The 24,131-nt window shown below is 39.2% G+C and overlaps 1 protein-coding gene across 2 annotated transcripts in view; it reads right to left on the bottom strand.

Moving 5' to 3' along the window:
• The window catches only part of slc8a4b (solute carrier family 8 member 4b), a 146,965-nt gene that overhangs the window by 32,030 nt on the left and 90,804 nt on the right, over positions 1 to 24,131 (bottom strand). The window lies entirely within an intron of this gene.

Below are 24,131 nucleotides of genomic sequence, written 5' to 3'. Positions count from 1 at the left end.
TAAAGTGGTCTTGAGTTATTATGGGTTTCTGGAGGTTATTATGGGTTTCTGGAGGTTTTTTAAAGTAGTTCTTTGGACCTTGGCGGCTAATATTCAATGCAGTTCTTCAGACTGACCATGACAGCATTTTGAGAAGTAAAGACATTTAAGAAATTGGAGAAAAAAAGAAACACCAGGATTAGAAAAATATACATGAACAGAATAACAGCATCTAAAAGTCATGTTTTTAAGAAATGGGAAATGGCAACAAGCAGGATCAAAATGAGGGTTTGAGCTGAATTAGAAGTGAACTGACTCAGAGTTCAGGAGAAATATTCAAAGCTACAATTTATAGTTTATAAACAACACCTTTAAAATACCTTCATTATACACAGCAATGAGAAAACACCAGAAAAACAACAACTTGGTCTCTTTCTGTGTTATGCTCTGCTGTGGCATGATTGTATTTCAGGACATCCCTCCAATAAGAAATCCAGCTGGACAGAACAGTGGGAAGTGTGGCAAAAAATTTATAAAATTGAAGTACAAGGAAATGTTCAAAAATGTAAATAAAAAATATATAACATAAAACCAAAAAAAACAAACCAAATTCTTACATAAACTCAATCACTGAATTAATAAATACAACTGAATGCAATTATCAATAAAAAAATAAAATAAAAAAATGGTAAAAGCATTTAAATTGTACATTTCACTTAAAGCAACACAGAGAAACCAACTAATAAATAATCAGTTTGTCCAAAGGCAATGGACAAGCACCACCAGACTCTTCACTGTCAGCCAAACGGACTCTAATGCTAACATGACAGACATGGAGAGGAGGAGTGTCTGTGACAGAGGTGGAGACACGTTGTTTGCATTGGTGAGCTGTCACAGCTGGACGCTGCATCAGCCTGTAGAAAGAAACTCTCAACAAAACTGGAAAAACATTTAAATATTAAAGTCCGAATCACACAGAAGAAAATGAAAAATGCATGTAGATGCACAAAGAAGAGACCAGAGAAATCACATTGTTTATGTCGAGGGTTAATTCTTTAAATATTGAAATATATTTTCTGTATAACTGTCCCACCTTTCAATATGCATTAATGCAGATTACGCATATTATCACTACATTTATTTTTATTATTACTTTATTTTTTAATTACTGTAGCTAGAAGGAGAAGATGGATCATTCTGCAGCTCAAATCAAAGTGTATTGGGCTGCAGTAATTGGGCCGCCCTTTTTGAAGCCTTTCCGCAACTAAAAGCTTTTGAGCAAAAGTAAGAGGATTATTTTGACCACTGGATTTATTTGTTTGAACATATGCTGCAAACGTTAGAGTGGCTAGATGCAGTTATTTCACTTGAATTGCTTTTACAGCCCAGGTGGATTATTTGAACTTACTGCTGCTCTGAATTTATTGGTAGTTTAAACAAATAAAATTTTGTTTGCTTGCTTCTCTGTATCTTGCTAAGTGTTAAAGTGCATCATAAAACAAGACTCTAAGAACATGTGAATGTGCTAAAAGACAGACGCAAACTCGGTGGTTTGGTTCATGTTAACAGTACAGGGGCATCTCAGTAAATAAGAATGTCATCAAAAAGTCAATTGATTTCAATGATTAATTTAAAAAAAGTGAAACTCATATATTGTATTGATTAATCACGCACAGAATGAAAGAAACCAAGCATATATCAAGCATTTTGTTTCTGTCAATTTTGATGATTATGAGTTACTGCTCATAAAACCAGAACAACTGATTATAACATAAGAGCCTGGAAAAGACTGATGATTTGACATCCATCCATCATACAGTCACTAGCACCTTCCACAAAGAGGGTAAGCCACAAACCTTCACTGCAAAAGAAATTGGTTGGAGTGCTATATCCAAGAATATTAATAGAAAGTTGAGTGGAAGGAAAAATTGTTATAGGTAGCAATAGTGATAACTGCTGCCTTTAGAACATATTGAACCCTGCTGTCCAATGGCCACAATCATCTCAATGCTGCATTATTCCTGTTGACTATGCAGGTTTTCCTTCCACCAGACCTTCAATTAACATGCTTGGATGCAGCACTCTTTTTACAATCAGCTTCTTTAGCATTGAGATTATTTTGCTTACCCTCTATCCACAGCTGGACAACTGTCAAGTCAGTAATCCCCATAATTGCTTAGGTCATAACATTTCAGTTTCAGAAATTCCTTTATATGTCATATTGTAACTTTCTCAGAAACAGATTTCTTATTTTTCATTAGCTTTGGGACCAGATTGTTTTCTGTTTAGCATGCAGCTGACCATGTAGTTGTAGTGCAGATGTGTTCAATCTTTGATGTACCAAATCTGATTGTGCATAAACCTGGTGCATTTGAAAAGTAGAACTCTATTCTGACTATTCTCTCTATTCTGTCCTGGAATACAAAAACGTCTTGTTTGAATTGTTTTTTAAAGATGCTGGGGTGTGCAGCTTTTGCTTAATGCTCTAGGTCTTAAATCTTCAGTTCTTTTGAAATGCTGAGGGTAGAGAAAGTCTATACCTCAATGTACAAGGTGATGACTAAAACATTTTGTATTAAAAAAAGAAAAGGCACTGGATATCAGTTGTGTAAGCAAAAGTTTGGCATGAAAAAGTTTCTGAACAGATAATTAATTTTTAACTATTTTGCAAAACATATTGAGTGGCTGCATAACTTTCCTCTACTGTGGACGGGGCAAAGAGACAAGAAAAAAATTGTTTAACGGAGGAACAGTGAGACTGCACAGCTGACATCTCCTGTGCATGGTGGAGCACATCAAACATCAAAATAAAGTTTTAATGAAATCTACTGACCTTATTGGAAAAAACAATTTTTACTAACTGGCAATTTAAGAATTATGGAATCATATGTTTATGTCTTGTATTAAGATTGGATTGAATTGGACTGCATGTAATTAGTTTTGAAATGGACCAGTTTGTTTTTGTTTATAGCTTCCTGTGTTAAGTGAGTTTGACTGGAGTTTAAACTGAACTGGATCAAACCGACTGTGTCTAGGGAGAAAGCTCTGGTGCAAAACTTGGAAATTAGTTTATGGCATTTATAAAACTGCAGTATATAAAATAAGAAATGCCCTCACTGTGGTGGATCCTGCTGCCTCATAATCTTTCTGATGCTGAGATTTTGCACTATAAAAGAAATCTTGGTTTTAAATTTAACTCAGTTATGTGTGCTTTCCAGGTGTGACGGGGCTCACCTCAGTCGATTATTGTACCCTCACAACCAACAACAATATACCACAAATATCACCCCTCTAAACACTACACTTCCATTAACATCATTTTCAGGTTATTCGGTCCTTGTCCTTATTCAGCCCAGTAATACACATTTTATTTGCCTTTACATCCTTTCCAAATATGGTTTAAACCACAGGTGTTAAAGTCCAGTCTTCGAGGGTCGGTGTCCTGCAACATTAAGATGTGTTTCTGTTTCAACACACCTGATTTTTAGGTCATTAACAGGACTCTGCAGAAGTAGACTGCAGGCTGAGGAGGTATTTACCCATTTCCTTCAGGTATGTTGGACCCGGGACATACCTAAAACTTTCAGCCCTCAAGGAGTGCAGTGTGACATCTTTGGCCTAAATGAAGAAGCTAAAAGTCAGGCTTGGTTTGGATCAATCCTAACAAGCCTTTAAACACATTTACGGATTAGTAGATTTCTTTAAATAGACAACCTTTTAGTTGGTAGAGAATATTCCTTTTTGAGCTGCCACATACTGCTTCTTTAACAGTCTTATTATTGTCCTATTTTTAACCGTTGTGAGGACTTTCACATATGTTGTCTATTTTGCTCATTCTCCTTGCCTGATTACAGCGTTAATGGCAGTCTTTGCTTTCCACTCATTGATGGACTGAAATCTCTTTTGGATGTTTGTGGATCAATTTTACTGTGGCAAGAAATCCTACTGCTTAACCATATGTTACCAAGAAATACTTTTATTGTTAGACACACTAACCCATACATTAAATACAACATCATTGTATAAATTCATTGTTATTTAAAAAATAAAGCACAATTTTCTCTTTATCTAAAACGTTTTGACTTTTAGCTAATGCTAGCTTAACCTGGTACTTAGCTTCAGCTACTGTACTATTCTACTTTAATTATCAAGAAATAAAACATATGCCTTTCTTTGTAAACAGATTTCTTATACTTAAAGAGCATTTAAATACATTTTTATGACAAACCTGCTGCTTTTTATTAAACTTTAAAATTTTCAAAAAAGCTTTGCCAAATTTTCAATGTGATCTGTTATTTCACCAAAAACAAATTATACGGTGTACAGAGACACATTTGCTCAATATTAAAAACAAAATTATTGTACTGTTAAATTAATGATTTGTTTTTTAAATTCATGAAATGTCCAGCTAATGCTAATAAAAGTTTTGACTTTGGCTTCATGCTAGCATAATTTGCTGGTTAGCTTCGGCTAATAAACTGCATGGAAGTGGGAATCCCCTCAAAAGATTCCAATATGACAGAAAATACAATTTTAGAAAACTGAAAAGCAGATATTTAGGGAGAAAGGAACGAGAGACAGGAAGTGAACAAAGATGCCTGAAGTATGAGTATGAGTAATGCTTTATCTTTGCTGAGATATGAGTGTTACGACTCAGTACACACTGAGCTCATTCAGGCGGGGAACAACAAACAATGTTTTCTCAGGATATTTATTTCATAATTCACTGATTGGATCTTTATCCTGAGAAATATCCATCACCAACAAGAGCCAGCATCTCAAATCTCACCACATACTTCGAGCCAAAACTAGATCCTAACCTAAGAAAATCTCTATACAGGGATGTAAGAAACACGGGACAGACCAAAATGTTCTTACTTTACCTCCAGTGGTCCAACACCCAAGCTTGCCCTCAATACAACAACACAGTGACTGCACAAACAGCACAAACAAATTATATAACACCTCAACATGTATGTAGTGTTAACACAAACCCTATATTTTCCTTCATTCTCATGTTTATATGAGCAGGCAGCCAACCTTGCATGGGTTCGTGCTTCACAGGTGAAATGTAAATCTACATACAAACAAACTCAACTCAATGCACACAAGCAGGTAAGCATGAAAACATGTCCCCACTCAACACCTGGAGGATAATGAACATGATTCATCCAGCTGAGCAAATGTGCTCATTGCACACAAAACACACAAACATATATATGCAAAAAATACAAACTGTTGTTTAGTTGTTCACATTTATTTCCACTTCTCTCCTTTTTTACTTTGCAGAAATAAATCTACACATACATGCATTTTATAAACAGCTCTTCATCCCTGCAGTACCGTTAATGTTGCTTGTGCATCATAAATAGTGTTAAGCCCTTCAACACTCTGCTTGTTGATGTCGTTGGTGTGGGCTGTTGGGTTAAATGGTTTTTTGGGCAAAACTCCAATTAAAGAGATTCAGGGGTCATCATCCACTTCGGTCCAAGAGCAGCACTCCAGCACTTTTAGCAACATTGAAAACATAAAATATATAATTATGCTTCTGACCATAAGTGTAAGATTTACTGTTTCATGTATTAGTCCAAACTAGCAGGAACAGGAAGCAGCTGTTGGCTCTGATTATAGCTCTACACTCTTGGGATGAAGGTTGTCTTCAGGCTGAAACACATGAAGTGGCCATTTTCCTGTTTGCTTGGGCTTTTTCGGGGCTTCTTCTACTGGGAAAAGGATTGACAGCTACCAACGTCTAGCGGGAGAAGGTTAGTAAAGTTTCTAAATTGAATTACAGGTGACTCATGAACTAAGTGGCTGCAAAAGTGGTCAGTGTGTCCCATTTATCCCACTGTTATAAAGACCTTGGTAAATAATATGCAGATCAGTGACAGCTCTTCCAGGAATTATTCAGAATTTAGAATTTTTGGAATTAAACAGATTATCTCCTCACTATCACCACTGGGGATTATGGTTGATCTCGAACACAGAGAGGCAGCACAATAGAGACATTTCAGCAGAGAAACTTCTTTTCATCTGATGCATTTTCCAATTGAGTATTATCTAAATAATGGTTTAGTATCAAAAAGCTTCTTTTTCCTCCTTATCACAACAACAAACCTTGGTGTACTGCAAAACTAAGAAGATTGCAGGGATACTTTCAGTTTTGCCCTGGACAGCAGAAACACACGTTTCATTAATGTCTTCCAGATCTACTTTTAAAATCAATCTCACAAAGTGGATTCATTTTCTGACAAAATGAGGCATAAACAAGTTAGATGGTTCCTCGGGAGGAATCACATCTCAGTTACTTTAATACATGATCTTGTCCTTTCTGCAAAGAGCAGCACAGCCCCCACAATTCCTGCAGATGAAGCCAGAGTCTCTTTATCTGTCCTGCTCTTGCTCTAATCTATTAGCATCCAGAATTGTCAAGTCATATATTTAAATTGCACCAAAAATCCTCTGCTGCTGTTTGTTTTTAGTGATAACAAAGAATATTTTCTGATGTCAGAGGAGAGATTGGGCACAATTTTTTTCGTTTAAAGAAAGGCAAGAGTCGCTCAAAGAAGCACTTGCTACAACCAAGGTATGAAGGAACCATCTCTGAACACAATGAACATTGAAGATGATGGGCTATAGCAGCAGAAGACCATGTCAGGTGTCCCTCCTGTCAGCTAAGAAAAGGACATTGAGGCTGGAATAAAGACGGCTCACTGAGATTGTACGGCAGATTGGAAAAATGTTAACTGTCTTGATTTCAGCACCAACATTCAAATCAAATCATCATAAAATCATGAATCCATCCAAGCGTTCAGGCTGCTGGTGGTTGTGCAGTGGTTTGGAAAATATTTTTCACTTTGGGTGCCTTAGCACTAACTGATTAAATGCCACAGCCTACCTGAGTATTCTTGCTGACCATGCCCATCCCTTTATGACTGATGTGTTCCCATCTTCTGCTGGCCACTTCCATCAGGATGCTCCAACATTTCCCAAAAATCTAATTATATAAAACTGGTTTCTGAGACAATGAGTTCTTTGTACTCCGGTGGCCTCCACAGTCACCAGATCGCGATCCAATAGAGCACCTCTCGGATGTGCTGAAAAGGGAGAATCATATCATGGATGTGCAGCCGACAAACTATGGACCAACACTGGAATTTCTTCAAGAGCGTGTTGAATCTATTTCATGAAGAAAGAAGGAAGTTATGAAGGCAACAAGGGGTGCAACCTGCACCACTTTATTAGGTGCAAAGGGCAACTAATGAAGTGGCCACTAAGTGTATCTTCTGTAAGGGGTTTTAGATTCGAAACTTTGGTTTATATATGTAAAGCAACCCAAACTGCTTACCAGTCTGTGTTCCTGAAGGACTGGGTGAGGAGTAATTTTTATTAAGTAACATTTTCTCTTTAATAATAGCATTTCTATCCAAATGAATCCAACAAAAACAAACAAAACAAAAAAAACAACAACAACATGTCTTTAAAAAGTACAGTTGCATATTTAAAAGCCATTTGAAAACAGTTAGAGCACCTGTGCCTTGTGGCACTAGCTGCCTTTAAATTGATTTGATATAAATAGGCCAAAACAACATGTAGTGTAGAGGCTTTGCAGCCTTGTCATTAATAATTTCCTCAGCAACATTACGTTTCTCCCAGCTTTACCTTCACCTCTCTTTCTATCTTATCTTCCTCATGTTTCTGCCTTGTTACTTTTTGACATCTGCTCCCTGGGAAGTCCTTTTGCCAGCCTCAACACCTTGGCCTGTCAACAGTCTGACACCAAACACAGACACACACCATCAAACTCCACCAGGTTCAGTGAACACAGCGCTTCTGCTGCCAGAAATAGATGTAAAAAAGTTTTTTAAAAAAACGCCAACAGAAAGTATTGCTCATGAATGCTTCCAACAGGATTTTTAATTTAGTGTAATGAAGAAGTTTTTGTCCTTGTTGCTTTATTGTTCGTTTGTGACTGCAAAGTTTGCGAATGACTGAGCGACAGCTTGATTAGATTAGTTGGGACCTCATTGCATTACTTAATGGACAAAACCTCCCCCTACATCTTTATCTCCAATCTCTTTCCTTCCCATGCTGCTCTGGCGCCAGTTCTACTTTTTGATTTGCAGCCATCAGACACGTTGTGCTTGTGAGGTAATAAGAAACAGCACACACTATTTTTCAAACAGGGCATCTGAGGGAGCTGGTAAACCCAACGAGTAATTTCCTTGAGTAAAGGCTGATTTATGTGCCTGCTTCACATTTCTTTATTCTTCTGCTGAAACCTGGGCTGGAAAAAGATTTAAGAGCATTACTTCAAAAACAATGCAGGACACACGTCTAGTTGACTGTCTTGATAAAGTGAATAATGAACAGTATTGGAAAAAATTATCAGCAAAACTGAAACTATGACAGCAGCTAATGGATATAAGCTGCAGTCGTGGTAAAAAGAAAATACAGCCATTATCAGTTCAAGGGGTTTTATCTGCTAGGACATTATTAAAAATAATGGTGTCATTATTAAGGTAAAAATATTATTTAAATATAATGTGAAGTGAAGCCAAAATAGCTAAATTTCCTTTGAAATATTAAGAACACCGTTGTTGTTTCCAGAGTATTTAAGAGGGAAAGCAGCTGCTAATAAAAGGCACTTGACTAATTGATCATCAGCAAGTGTGACCACCTCTAGTAAAAGCAAAGGTTTGTTGGTTCGGGGATATAAGCATTTATTAACATAATGCCAGGATGGAAAGATATCAGCAATGGCTCAAGAGAAACAATTGGTGCTGCCCATCGATCTGGGAAGGGTTATAGGGCCATTTCCAAACATTCTGAAGTTTGTTATTTTCCAGTGAGAAAGATGGTTCAAGTGGAAAACATTCAATGTTCCCAGGAAAAGGGGGCCCCATCAAATTCCCCCAGGCATCAAACCATGCAATCCTCAATGAAACTGGGTTCATGACAGTGTAATTAGAAAAAGATAAATAACACTCAGCACAATAACAAGTATGACTTTTTTTAACAGGAGAAAGAAAACAACATGGCAGCACAACTTATGTCTGCAAAGTTGTATTAAAATCAACTGCAGATGGGACAAAGGTAGGGATGTTTGGCCACAGCACCACACTGGGGAAAAAAACTGGATATTAGAACAAACCTCGTGTCAACTTTCAGCATACTGGAGGTGGGGTACTGATTTGGACTCATTCCCACCTTTTTATATCAAAGTTTTCTAGAGTCAGATATGAGTCCATCTGTCCAAGTGAGACATTAACTGCAGTAAATCTACACCAGAATGGATGAAAATAAACAAATAAAAATCAAGCTGTTGCAGTGGCCCAGTCAAAGTCCTCGTGGTAACCTAAGAGACAGGCTGTGATGAGACATCAAAAAAGAGCTCTGCAAAAACTGTCTCCACACCAGACTAAATTAAATCGTAGCAGTAAAGAAAAGTGGGCCAAATGTCACACAGTAACTGACTAAGATGATAAAGGTTCCTCTAAAAGCAACGGAATCATGGGGTGTACTTTCTTTTTACCATGACTGATACATCACAGAAAATCAGAAATGGACTCTCTCTGTGGTTGGATCAGAATACCATCAAGTGTAAAATGATGGCAAAGGCATGTCTTCCATAGAGAAATATACATTTGCACATCAGCCAACCTGCCGTCTCATAATCCTCCTCCATCTGCCTGATTCTCTCCCTAAGCTCAGGAGAGGAATACAGGAGAGAGGTCCTTCTGAAGCTCTTTATCTGGCGAGCATAAAACCTTAAACGCTGCTCCAGCTCATCAGGTGTTGCCTCAGAACACCAGGCTGGAGCGAGCAAAGATGTCATGGGCGGAGGTGCAGCAAGCCTGGGAGACTGTGCTGTGGCAGACGAAGATGCTGGAATACTTGCTGCAACCCTCCTGCCAGCGAGCAAGGGAGTTGCCGCTCCAGGCGTGGTAGCAGCAGCCGTGGGAGATTCCTCCTCGCCGGTTGAAACATAGGAAGGTGCTCCACGCCGGCGTTTCTTGCGGCGGGAGGAGGACCTGGGAGGAGAAGAAGAACGGCGATGAAGGGGATCTGTCCCCAGACATGGAATCGCCAACCTGGATCCGTCAAAAACCGACTGCGGCACAGGCAGAACGGTGCAGCGTCTTCTCCGCCTCCCGAGACAGGAACGTAAAGAGATCAATGGAGCTAGCCTGATGCTCATCCGCGAGGTCCATCGTTGGCAGAAACATTCTGTTAGGCTGAGTGCAGCGTAGGACCCCAGAATGCAGACGAGCAGGCAGCATGATGGTAAGTGCAAAAGATTCAATCTTTAAAGAAAAACAAAAACTCACTCAAAAGAGGACGCACGAACAAAACAATAAACAGGCAGGCGAGACAGCATGGCATGATCTGAACACAGGGAGGCATGATCCGAAAGACAAGACATGAGCATGATCGAGAAAACAAGACCTGAGCATGATTCAGAAAATGTTTCCACAAGGAATAAACAGAACGCAGGTGTATATATGGTGCGTGAACCAGGTGAAGCAAAGAGACAGATTAGCTTGGAGCAGGTGAACCGAATAAAGTTAATTAACAGACAGGAGAGAACAAAATGTGACTGGAGCAAAACAGAGACTCTTGAATACAAACTAACAGAAACTAGAAAAACATGAAACTAAAGCATAACCAAATCCAAAAACCAAACTTGACAAAACATGAACGAGACTAAAACATGACCAGAAAAATAATAAACAGAAACATGATTCAGAACTTCAACTATGAAATAAGACCAACAAAACCCAAAAACACCCACAAATCATAATAACAGGACTATTAACAACATCTGGTTTAAACAGACAACATATTACTAGTGCCAAGAACCAAGATCATCTACCTTCTCTTCTTCCCACACAGCATGCAATGACTAAACTAAAGGTTTTAGGTCCCTAAACCTGGAACATGTCAAAGCAGCCTTGTTTGCAGGACTTTATTAGGGTTTATGAGCAACAGTGGAGAAACAAATAGTCAATACCGGCTGCCAAACTAATGGAAACAACAGCTTAAGAATAGTGATCAAAATAACATCTATGTACTTTAAACTGAAATATAAAGAACACAGGAGTAGATGTGTTCACATGAATAATCTGCCATGAGGAGACACACATTACATTGTTTTTTTCCTCAGATTCGACTCCCAACTCATTTGGTTTCTCTGTAGTTACAGCTGCCATGCTGGAAAGTTTCCCTCTCATCGTTTGAGTCATTTCTAGTAGCTCCAGGTGAATTGATTAAAAAAACAACCCTTTCTCTTGTAAGACTCCTGTGATACACTGTGGGATTGAATTCCTGAGCGAGACTATACTTTCTTTCTCATGCTATTAATGCATTCATGTGTTCCTCTGTGGGGATAAAAGCATTCTCACAGAAAGATACCCATTTACAGGTGAATCTCAATAAATGAGGCTTAAAAACGTAATTTCTGTAGTTCAGTTGAAAAAATGAAACACAGGCAGGCTTATTATAGTGATATATTCTGCTGACTTTGATGATTATGGCTTACAGCCAATGAAAATCAAAATAGTTTTCTTAGAAAATTAAAGTATTACACAAGATTTTACACAATATTACAAAATATATAAAGAATCTAATGCTGAAATATTCTGTTATTGTCTACATAGCCATGACTACTTACTGTTCACAGACAGCTGTATCCAAGAATTTTATTGGAAGTTGAGTGAAAGAAAAAGGTGTGGGCAAGTCCAGTTGAAGAATTTGGAGAGACTGACTAGGCTGGGACTGCAGCTACCGCACAGATGCATCCTGCACATCTGCTACAGTTTTCATGTTCCTTGTCATGTTAAGGAGAAAATGGACTGCACTGTTGCTCAGTGGTCCAAAATGCTCTTTTCAGGTGAAAGTAAATTGTGCATTTCATTTGGAAATTAAGGTCTCGGAGTCTGTAAGAACAACGGAAGGACACAGAATCCATGTTGCATAAAATTTTCCACCGTCATTGATGGGCTGAAGGCCACTATTGAAACAACCTGGGCTTCCTCAACACCTCAGCAGAGCCACAGGCTGATCTCCTACATGCAACGCAGCACTGATGCAGTAATTAATACAAAGAAAGCCTCGACCAAGTATCGAGTGCATATACTGTACAGTACAGGAACATACTTTCTAGTAGACTGACATTTCTGTATCAAAAATCCTTTTTATTAGTCTAATGTAATGAGTTGAATTTTGGATTTTCAGTAGCTGTAAACCATAATCATCAAAATGAATGGAAATAAACAAAATACATGACAATGTGTGTGATGACTCTACAAATGAGTTTCACTTTACAACTGAAATGTTGAAATAAATTAAGTGTTTGATGATATTCTAATTCATTAAGATGCAACTATACATTCGGAGTTCCGAGTACTTCCGAGCACAAATAGAACGCAGCATAAAAACGGACCACGCCTGAAGAATGCTAGTAAGGCGAAGACAGTCTCAGCTTTAGGTCGAGTTTGTCTGTCTTGTCATATTCTGAACATGTCTGATCTGGCGTCTGCCATAGCAGCTGGGTCTCTGCACAGTTCTTCTTCTCTGATTGAAAGCAACACAAACAAAATCTTTGGAGGGAAGCCAGCAGAAAGAGTGAAATAAAAAGCTCTTTGGGGGGGAGATATTCCCTCTCTTAATGCTTAATGATATCATGGAACCATAATGAGGAGCCGTAAAACTCATACACTCTGTCACCCATATACGCACTCTTGATAAGTAGTCTCCAGCTGTGCTGAGTAATAAAGTTGCACCTTGGATGTGCGTGGGAAGGCAGAGATGGATAGTTTAGGGGAAATGATTTGAGCGCGAGAAGAAGAGAAAGATAAAACATGCGGACACAGGAGATTTAGAAAAGGTAAGACAGGAAGAAGCAGCAGATAGGGAAGAGGAAGAGACTAAAACATGGAGGAAGAGAGCAGAAAAAAGCTTTGCAATTTGCAATTAACTGAAAGTTATCACAGATTGAGGTTTAATCCAGGGTCTATCTCTTATGGAACAAGAACACATAAAAATAAGTGAAATTTGCATTGCTAACACATGCTCAAAACTCAGGAACTTCTGTCATAAGACGTTAAACACATAATTTCAATTTAGTTAAGTTTATTTATATACCTCCATTTCACAACACATTTTGAGGGAATTTTACAATAATTAGCTTAATGTTAGCACATTAACATTTAACAATTTATTATTATTTGTTATTAGTGGGCTTTCCGCATGGGTTTGTCGTGCTAGAATTAGGACATTAGCAATAACATTTAATATTAGTGCTTATTCTAATAGTTTTTAGAATAAGCACATAGCAAAAGCATTACCATTAGCACTTTTAGCCATTAGCCTTTAACCATAGCAATAACATCTTTAGCATTATTCTTCAGTTGTAACACTAGCATTTTCAGCCTTGGACAATAACATTGAAGAATAGGATTAGCATTTTTAAGGTTGAATTTATCAGTAGCATTAGCATTGAGCATCAGCATTTTGTCAAATGTCTTCAGAGTGTCTTTTTTTGGAGGTTATTCAGAAATCTGATGTTTTAGGTTGTATTTGCATAAAAAAAACAACATTATAGTATAACAAACTTTTTAGCCCATCTAGAGAGATTACAGTCATCAAATCTGAATTTGCTTAAATACGTTAGAAACTGAGTACCGGTACATTACTTCTCCTTGAGTTGATTGGTTTAGCACTGGCATCTGATAAAAGGGCAGAAACAACATGATGGAAAAATGTGTCTTTATGTCCAGTGTGCTGTACTGCTGCAGTATAGTCATACAGTCCATGCATGTCCTGGATGTTTATATCACACATGCACATTCAGTGTGTGTTTACATGTCCATACAGTTCTCAAGAAAATAAAACTAGCAGGAATAAAGTGTTAAGAAAAAAATCACATTTGATAAAGTCACTATGTCTGCATAGTACTCTACTCCTAATGAGTTACTTCTCTCTTGTGCTCCACCAAGAGTTATAAGAAAATGATGTAAGAGGACGGAAGAAAATGGTGAGAGAATAATAAATGTGATGACAAAGCTTCAGCAGCAGAAAGAAGAAAGGAAGCTGCCAATGATTAAATTATAGACATTGGAAAAAGTCACAGAAGAGGTGTGCTATAAAAAAGAAATTAAAATAGGAGGAGGGAAGAAAAAAGCAGTGAGGAAAAGAAGGTGGTAATCTAGGTGGGAAAAAGTCACAGTGATTATGCTTGATTAGAAACGCTGCCTATATGAAGTTTACACAAAGAGAAAGTAGAGCAGACATCAACCGGCACACATCCATGCGATCAGCTTGCATATTCATGGAGCGACGGCAGCAAATTTTACATAGTAGAATGAGACGACACACACACGCTAACACACTTTCATTTGTCCCCTGATCATCATCCGCCCTCACAGCTCCTTCCCTCTCACCATCTCTCCTTCTACACATCAGATTCAATCAGTTTCATCTGCACAAACGACGCCTGAGAAATTCAGCCGCCAAGAAGGAAAATATGACACGTGACTGTTCACAGTGGGTGACACAGAGGGACGCGATCCGCAGATGTTGTTTCTGCTCCAATTTTGGAAAATACAATTTCTCTGATGTGATTATACTTTTCGGGAGGATAGAATAAAAGGAAATGTTGCTTGTCTGTGTGGGTCTGTGTCCTAATTGAAAATGTGGCATCCTCCCACGTCTCCTTTTTTATCACTGATGTTCATGAACTAACACTTGAAGGGGGTCCTGTGTGGAAACAAGTAGAGCATCGACAATCATAAGAGAGAAATGGGATCACTGTGCTTCTTTTTGACTTTTTTATCTGTTTAAAAACTCAATAAAAAAAAACCTCAAAGTAACATAAGTCCAGTTTGAGGGATCAGGGGTGTGTATGAAGCACTTAAAGCAGTGGTCCTGAGCCCTGGTCTTCTGGTCCCCGCTGTCCATCATGTTTTAGATGTGTCTCTGCTCCAGCACACCTGATTCAAATGTAAGAACCACTCACCAAAGAGGTTCTTAGTGAGGCTCATTCCTTTTCTGTAGGTTTTGACCAAACTGTCCTACTTTATGGAAGATCTTACAGAACGTGAGACCTCTTTGGACTAGTTATTACAGTCATGGGTAAAATAAAAGAAAGTACACCCTCTTTGACGCTCAGGGTTTTATTTGGCAGGACTTGATAAAAATTATCTGGTATTGATCAGGTTTTAAAATTATAAAACAATTACCTCAAGTGTGCAAAAACAGGCTCTACACTAGATTTGTTGACGAAATAGAGATGAAGCCGAAATAGAAAAGTTTGTGAAGAATTTTGTAAACTTGGAATTTAAAGAGGGTGTACTTTATTTTCACCATGAGTTAGATATAAATGGTAATAACATCCTATAGCTAACACAAAGATTTCTGCTAAAGCTTTTTCTGTGTCGTTTGTACCTCTAGTCAACATTAGAAATGTTTTCCAAAGTGGAACTACAAAGCAAACAAAATCTTTGTGGTGTATCCGCTTGGTCTGGATATGTGAAGATGATTAAAAACAACGACTGAGACCCACTTCATGCAAACCCAGTATTGATTTCTGAGCTACAGATCAACGACAACGTGTTTGTTTTCCCCCAGTCGGTCCCACTTTGTATTTCCATTGAACATTTAATGCAGCAGAAGAACGACCATCCTAGCTGTCACTGATACTAGAGCTTACAAATAAATTTGCTTTCATCTGATGATTAACAGATAACAATAATTCACTTTGTTTATGCAAACATAAAATATAACTTGCAAACTGATAAATATAAACAATGTTGATGTTTTATAAAAGAGACATGGCTCACTTGACCTATGGGGTGGGGGAGGTATATTTTCTGCATGTCCAGAAAATATGTCTGTGTTCCACAACTTTTGACACTGAGGTCCTCTTCAGAGAAATAAAATGCCTTTTTAAAGAAATATCTTAAGCGGTGTAGCGTAGCTGGGGCCTGAAATACACGGGGTTCAGTATCAGGAGGTCACAGAGAGCTGAGAAGCTGAAGGAGGAAGAAATGACGTCTTGGTGCTTCTAATTTTACCTTCCACAGCTTCAACAGACAGAAAGTGGCCGGCCTGTTTATGTGTTTCTAAAAATGCTTTTCAAACATTATGGCTGCCTGCTCCAAGGCAGTTCTGCTATAAACACTAACCCTTTTAGCTGCCATAAATTATGTATGACAGACAGTTTTCTATTGAGTGGAAGGATGCATGAAGAGTCAGACAAAATCTGAAAGCAAATCTCCGGGAACGCTATGAAGACTAGTCAGGGTTAGGATACAGTGAGTCTAAATCAGTGACCAAAGCAGAGAATAACTGGGAAATTAAATTAATTTAAGAATAAAGAATAAAGGGGGGTCATTATTTCCTGATGAATAAGGAAAATATTATTACAGACAAATTGTGTGAAAGATAAAGAAATAAACAATCATCAGGCACATCCTGTGCTCTTTCATTCCTTCCATATTCTCCTTTGTTCTCATGTATGTTTTAATTCTCATTGTGAATTTATGTTTTAGCAAAACATGGAGCTGCTGTGGAGAAGCTAGCTATCTGAAGGATGTCACAAGCACAGAGGCTAAAAGCGCCTCAAAAGCTTCGATTGGTTTACTTCAGACAGGGAACATCTTAGAAGTTGTTTATATCCTTACAGTACCCTCAGCGTCTTGCAGTATGTATAATTCAACAGTCTGTTTTCATGTTTCATCTCATGATGCTTCAGTTTAAAGCACAAACCCAACAACCAGGGTTTCAACGCATTCAGAATGTCTGTGTTTGCTGTCTTATTTGGCCTTTTAAAAACATAAACAGTGAAGCTCACTATAAAGTTATGGCAGATTCTTCCAAGGTGGGCAAAATTTAAGTAAGAAACCTGTAAAAACCAAACACTGACAGGAAAGAAGGAAGGAAGAATATAAGGAACAACATAAGAAAGAAAAGAAGGAAAAAGGGACAGAGGAAGCAGACAAGTTAGGATGAGGACATGAAATAAGGGGACAAGAAAGGAAGGACAGAAGGAAAGAAGTACACAACGAAGGATGGATGAAAGACAGACAGGGATTAAAGCAGTAGGCCAAGGAAGGAAATACACAACAAAGAAAGTGAGGAAAGAAGGACACAAGGGAGGATGGAAAAGCTATAGTACAGAATAAAGAAAGGAAGAGGGGAAATGCAAGAAAGAAAATGAGGAAGGAGGGACACAAAAAGGTAAGGAAAGAAGATAGAAAGCAAGAACAAAACGAATGAAAAGGGAAGGAAGGACACACAAGGAAGAAAGTGAGAAAGGAAGGACAAGACGAAGGACAGGTAATAAAATCTAGAAACAAGCACAAATATTTTTCCTTCTTCACTGTTTAAGAAAGCTCACACCATTGGCATTGTCGGCTCTTATGTGAAACGTTTGAACAGTAACTGGTTTTTAAGTGCGAGTTTGTAATACCAGGAGCACAGAGAAGGGTTTTTATTGCATGAACAGAATCACAACCTCTCTGTAAAAAAAGAACAAACTGAATGATGCAATGCAATAAATGACACCTCATGTTAACATCTCAAGGTGAAAATATTAAGCACCAGGTTCAACATCCTACCTTCCCAACTACTGTCAAGTTGCCAAAGGTTTTCACTCATTCTTTTCTGCTTCAATAAATAAATAAATCTGCCAAGACTCCACTTCTCTCGTCTCTGTCTTCTGTTTATCTCCACTCATCCCTCTGCTACCACCCAGGGTGTCACCAGTTGGCTTAAGCAAATGTGTCCTACATCCTCTTTTTCCCTCCTCTTCTAGTTGTTTTCCTTCTTGCCCTCTGGCTGTTATTTGCTCCAGTTTCCTGTTTCTTCCCACCTGTATCTGCCCTTTCCTCTCCCTCATGTCTCTTCACCCAGCAACCCATCCATCTCTCCCCACAGCTGACTTTTGTGTCTGTTCAGCTTCCTCCCTCTGATTCGTTGTCCTGCAGAGGTAGAAACCTATTCATCTTCCACTGACTTCTCCTCAGTGCTCCTCCTGTGGCCCCTCAACTTATCCGTCATGCACAACAAAGCCATAAGTGTGTTTATAACCTGGACGTCATAAGAGCCTTTAAACAGCACCAAGGGAATTAAGAGTGGGGAAAGTGAATGGACTGCACTAAAAGTAAATGGAGTACAGTGGTACTGTCTGATGGGTCTCTGAAGGGAAACTGACCAGTTTACATTAACTCTACCATTTCTGCCAAAAAGAGTGGTCAAATATCCAGCCAGAGTTATGCCAGAAGCTTGTCCTTTAGATGATCATTAAAACCGAAGATTGTGTATTTGATGACCTTTTTTGAGACATTTCTAGAGAACAAACATGTTCCGGTAAAGGTGTGTGCCGGAAAATTTGTGTTTTTGTTAAAAGTTGGAATCAGGTAACCTTTTTAAAAGCACTGACCAAACTTTGTTAAATGCCATTTTCTTTCTTGGAACTGCACAAGAGCCATACTCACCTTCGATGATAAATACACACGAGAAGGTCTGAGGGAACAAAGGAGGAAAGAGGAGGATGATAAAGTAAGGGTTGTGAAAAATGAAGGGTAGATTTTAACAACTGAGAAGAAGCTCGGAGTGTTTGGAAGAGGTGAGAGGGGACGGATGAATGGACAATAAAATAGAGAAGGGTAATATATCATCCTAGGAAATGATGAGGTAGATAGACAGGAAATGTGAAGGGACAAATAAGAACGAAGAAGGTGGATGATGAATTGACCAGAGGAGGAGGGTAAAAAGATAAGAATAATATAAAGATAGAGAGTTAGTGGAACTTTAAAGGAACCACAGAATGGAGTAAGGAGTGAGATAGAGAGAAGAAGAAGTATGGACTGTGGTGGAGTTTGTTGAGGAGGAAGGTGAGAGATGGGAGTGAAGATGAAGAGCCTGCATGAGTCACATCGTCTCTTCCACAAGCTATTAGTGATTTAATTACTCTGACATCACTGTGTGTTCCTGTGTGTGTGCGGATCATACCAGATTACCCTGAGGTGGTGCAGTCGGGAGCTGGCTCATCACTCTTCTACAGCAGTGCGCATTCTTCATGTCAGAGCCGAGGCTACCCAGACCCCCACCAGGATGCCAGGTTTCCATGGAACAGTCCACAAAATAGATTCTAATGTGTGACTATAAACATACAGATCATTCACTGAGCAGCTCTGATTTACTCCAGAGCTCATTCTGAATGACAGATCTGCAGCAACACTCAAATATTGCAGCTCATCACCAGTTCAGTGCGTCATTTACTTGCATGCATCTCTTCTGGTAGATGTGCTCATCAACCTGAACTCCACTCAATTTCTTGGTAAAACTTTTACTTAGTTTGGCTATAAAAAGTGGAAATGGGAGAAAAGCACCCTGAAACAAACTGAATTGTAATGCATTGCTCCATGCAACAGCAGTGTTGCAGAACTGTGTAGAACCTTGTTTTGCTGCAATCACAGCTTCAAGTATTTTGGGGTTTGTCTCTAAGAGGTTATCACATGAAAAGACTGAACATTTTTCCCATTCTTCTTTGCAAAATACCTTAAGCTCACTCAGACTAGATGAAGAACGTCTGTAAACAACCGTTTTCAAGTCCTGCCGGAGATTCTGAATTGGAATGACTTGTGGTAAACGCGGCCACCCATGGCTTTCTTCAACAACTGCTTTCTTCTGGTTCCATAAATGCCGGTTATGTGAAACACATCACTAATGGCCATCCTGTCGCCAGGTTACAGGTTACTACAGATTTCATAACATCCTCACATTAGAAATTTTATATGGTTAAACTATGGGAACCTGTTGAAATCTGTTGGTCTGCTGAGAAAGTGTCTTTACAGTTGTAAAACAAGCTTGCAGTCAGACCAAATAAACAGAAAAGTAGCAGCACAGCTGACACAGCCTGGACTTTGTTGGACTTGTTGGTCAGTGATCTCAGTACTAAGAGTTTCAATGTGGTCTGGGGCAGGCATGGTTGGGGGCAGAGGAACTGTGAGGCCTGAGGCAGAAGGACAAGGGGGAGGCAGCCTGTTGCCGCAGCTCTCTGTAGGTCTCTGTGCCGTGATTACAGGGTGTGTGCAGTCCACGGGGGTTTGATCACAGGCCTTTGCTGGCAAAAAAAAAAAACAGGGGTGGAGTGCACATGCTCACACTGTGGCAGTTGACGAGACACTCTGACCACAGGGTGTGTTGCTGCAAGTGTGTACTGACTTGGCAGGAAAAATTGCCTGGACTTCAGGGTTGCCAGTAGAGTGAAGATGTACACAGAGAGGGACATGCAGGCTAAACGGAAGGATTTTACAGTGGGGAAAATAAAAATCAAACATGGAAATGTTTCCTTTTTTTATGCTTTTTTGCGGCACAAGTGGCCTTTATTTTATCATTTTTGTGACAGTGAGCAGATAGGAAATGGTGGTGGGCAGAAAACATCGCCAGGGCTGGGATTCGATCCAGCGACAGCCTGCGTCGAGGACTAAGGCCTCTCTCTGTACACATGTTGCCCACTTAGACGGTGCCAAAAGCCAAGGAATAAAAGTCCGTTTTCAGATGAGTTTTAAAAATAAGTAATAAGTATTAAACACAAGAAGAAAAGAAGCCGCAAAAGGGTATAAAAAGCCAAGGATATCACTGAAATCTGTCAGGAAGGTGGAAAGAACATCAGTTCACCATTAGCCAGCCACATACAGTTGCTCCTCACAGGATTTCTGACAGAGGAAACAAACAGTAGTGAGAAAAGTGTCCAAGAACCAATAACCACTTATTATGAGCTTTTGAATGTCTTGGAATCTAAAAAAGCAATATTTAATGCATGTATTTATCATGGCCTCTATGCACACTTGCGCAAGACTCGACTGGTGAAGAAAAAGCATGTTGAGACTCATTCAAAGTTTGCTGCAGGGTATTTGGACAATCCAATACAAAACTGGGAGACTACAGTCGGGACAGATGGGACCACAGTTTTACTCTTTGGATGTCATTGATCAAACACCACATTTGGAGGAGGGATGGCACAGCACTGCACGTTTGGAGGTAAGAAAATCATGGTGTGGAGCTGATTTTCAGCATCTGGTTTTGGCATACTTCATATAACCAATATTGTTCATAAGATTTTCGAACATGAAACACAGGTAATGCACAATTATCCTAAACACGAAGCCAAGGAAGAACTCAACTGGTCCCAGAGAAAGAATACAAAGCTACTCTAACGGCCAGTCAAACACCCAACCCGAATCTAATCAAACATCTGTGGAAATGACTGAAGATCAGATTTCATATATGAGGCCTCCCAGAACCTTCAAGGTTTGAAAACAGGGTGTGTGAAAGAATGGGTCAAAATCACGCCTGAGCAAAGCATGTGACTAGTTTCAACATACAGGAGATGTCCTGAAGTTATCATAGGGTTTTCTCAAAAGTATTTCATAAATTTCAGTAAGCAAATGTTTTGCCATACCCTTATTTATTAAATTACTAGTTTTGATGCTTTATATGCAGTGTATACTATTGTGTTCCAATGAACTGAGCCATTTGGCAACAGGAGTGAAAGTCATACATCCAGACATGGAGGCTGAAATCTAAGGTCAAACCAAAAGAGTGTTTGTTTATATTTTACCACTGCAGCAAAACCAGAGAAAAACTCAACAGTAAAAAAAATATAAATCAATACACTGCATACAATCAGCACTGAAGAACTGGAGGGGTAACAGGAAGGTTGTGTATGCATCAGTATATGCATGAGTGTGATGAACTACAAGTCAAATCGGTGTAGCAAGGAGAAAAATATCACTGCAGCCAAGAGCAGACAGGGGCTGCCACATCGATTTTTCCACATAACACAGCCAAGCTCGCACACAGAGGGAAAGCTACACAAACAGCTTAAAAACTGGTTAAAGATGTTGACTTAAGCTACTTAGCTTTGAGTGCTCTGACATTAGGAGAGATGAAGAAAAAGAGAGAGATACAGCAAGAGGGAAACGCTCAGACTTGGAGAGGAAGAAGCCAGAACTATGGGATTGATGTGTGCTTTTTGTCCCCTTTGTATTTAGCTTTCTGTCCTTCATTTTTTTCTCTGTCTCAACCAGACTATGACTGTGTCTTTATGTGTGCCCCTTCTTTAAGGGTCTATAACCCACTCGTCCTGAGTACTTGCAGCCTTATTAAATAAGATCTAACAATGTATATGCACCCACCACTAATCTGACAATAAATGCTTCAGGAGCAGAGTAAGAGCTGGGAACATGGTTAGGAGAGAAATAATGTGGGATGTAAATCATACAGTTCTTATTCAAACTTCCAGCGCAGACACATAACAACAGAAAAACAAATCAGTACACCACCGGGGCCTTATTTTTATCCTACGCAGATAATTTTATTTTTCATGGTCTTCATGGTGCCTCTTCTTTGTTGAACGATGATGGGAGGAATCAAAAGTTGCTAAGGCAACAAACAATGACTTGAGGAAAGAGGGGAAAAAAGCCTATTTTGCTTATAGAAGGAATGCTAACGTTCCCCAGCAGACGAGTTGAGAGGCGAGAGAAATGGAGGGCAGTGGAGGAGATAAACGGGGTTTCTGTCAAGCAACATGATCTTGGTCCGGACATACTGGAGGTACCAGACATTAACTTCAAGAATGTAAACTGACCTTCAATTCAAAGAAAATATGAACAGCTGTACACCTTGGCATGCAAGGTCTATTGGTCAACTAAAACCTGTTGATGTACTCTTTAATAATGTAGTCTTTAATACAGTATGTAGTAAAAGGAAAGAATAGGACACAACATTGCACATTATTGTATTTAGAAATCAAAAATGATTTGGTGTTCAGCAAATAATCCATCTAAAGCAAACTCCAATAAAGCAACAGTCAAAAACTCAAAAACAACACACACATCCTCTGCTCAAAGGTTCCTGTACATTACCTGGCATTTAACTTTCTTCCTGGATCAGCTAAAAAAATTTCGCCGCAAGAAATATTTTCATCCTGTGGTTTCAGCTGAGCAATGGTCAGTGGTAGATTAAATCAGCTGCAGGGACAAAGAGATGAATAGATTACTCATAGTCTGACATTATGTGCCTGGATGTGCACTGCTTCCTGGATAGATGTTATTCTAGATGATGCAGACGCCGTTCAGGTGTCGCTAATGTTAACCAAAGCTGACTCTGCAGTGGCTCTTTTACTTGATTTGCCTTAACTGCATAGTTAGGACATTGACCAAGAAGCATGTAAGTTTGGTTTTAGGTGTCAGTCAGTCATTTTCTACCACTTATTCCATAGTGGGTCACGGGGGAGCTGGTGCCTATCTCCAGCAGTCTATGGGTGAGAGGCGGGGTACACCCTGGACAGGTCACCAGTCCATCACAGGGCAACACACAAACAACCATGCACACACTCATTCATACACCTAAGGGCAATTTAGATTGACCAATTAACCTAACAGGCATTTTTCCGGGTTGAATAAAAATTAAATAAAATAATATAACACGAACATTTCAACATTCATGTAACGTAATTTATTAGTGGAGTTTATGAAGAATACAGAATCTGATTTCTGTTCGTAAAACATATTCTAAAATTAGCAAAATCCTAGTGAAAACTTACAATTAGTTTTATTAAGTTTGTTATGCCCTCTTAAGTTCCTCGAAGTGTAACTAACCTCAATAAACTATCTGTGCTGGATAGGCTATGCTAGCGTTCACTCTTCGCCACTAGTGTCTATGTCTTACCTGCTTCCTTACGAACAAATATTAATTTACAGCTCTTTGCTGCATCGGCGGCTAGTGCTTTCTTATTTTTTACCCTCTCCCTCTCTGCTCCTCTCTGGCTGTCTCTGTGTGTGTCGGCACTGCTGTGACAGACAGCATCAGAAAAAGAAAGGAAGGGGTGTCTGTCTTCAGTCTAGGAGCTTCAGCAAGGCAGATACCCGAGTGAGCCGCACGAATGGCATGGATTTCTTGTTTAAAAAATCAGGCGCACCCTGAACCGAGCCGCAGTCAGCAGCCAGGCCATCGGGAAGTGTTCCGGTGCTTCCGATAGCCAGTCCGTCCCTGGGCCTAGGTGAAAGGAGTCACACGAACCCACTTTTAATATATCAGTTTAGAAATTCCAGCATCGAGGCCAGAAACCAACAAGCTGT

This window comes from Girardinichthys multiradiatus, chromosome 14 (genome assembly GCF_021462225.1).
Source record: "Girardinichthys multiradiatus isolate DD_20200921_A chromosome 14, DD_fGirMul_XY1, whole genome shotgun sequence".
In the NCBI taxonomy this organism is placed as follows: Eukaryota; Metazoa; Chordata; class Actinopteri; order Cyprinodontiformes; family Goodeidae; genus Girardinichthys; species Girardinichthys multiradiatus.
The sequence above is the reverse complement of the archived record's forward strand: the minus strand, read 5'-3'. Positions and strand labels throughout refer to the sequence as shown.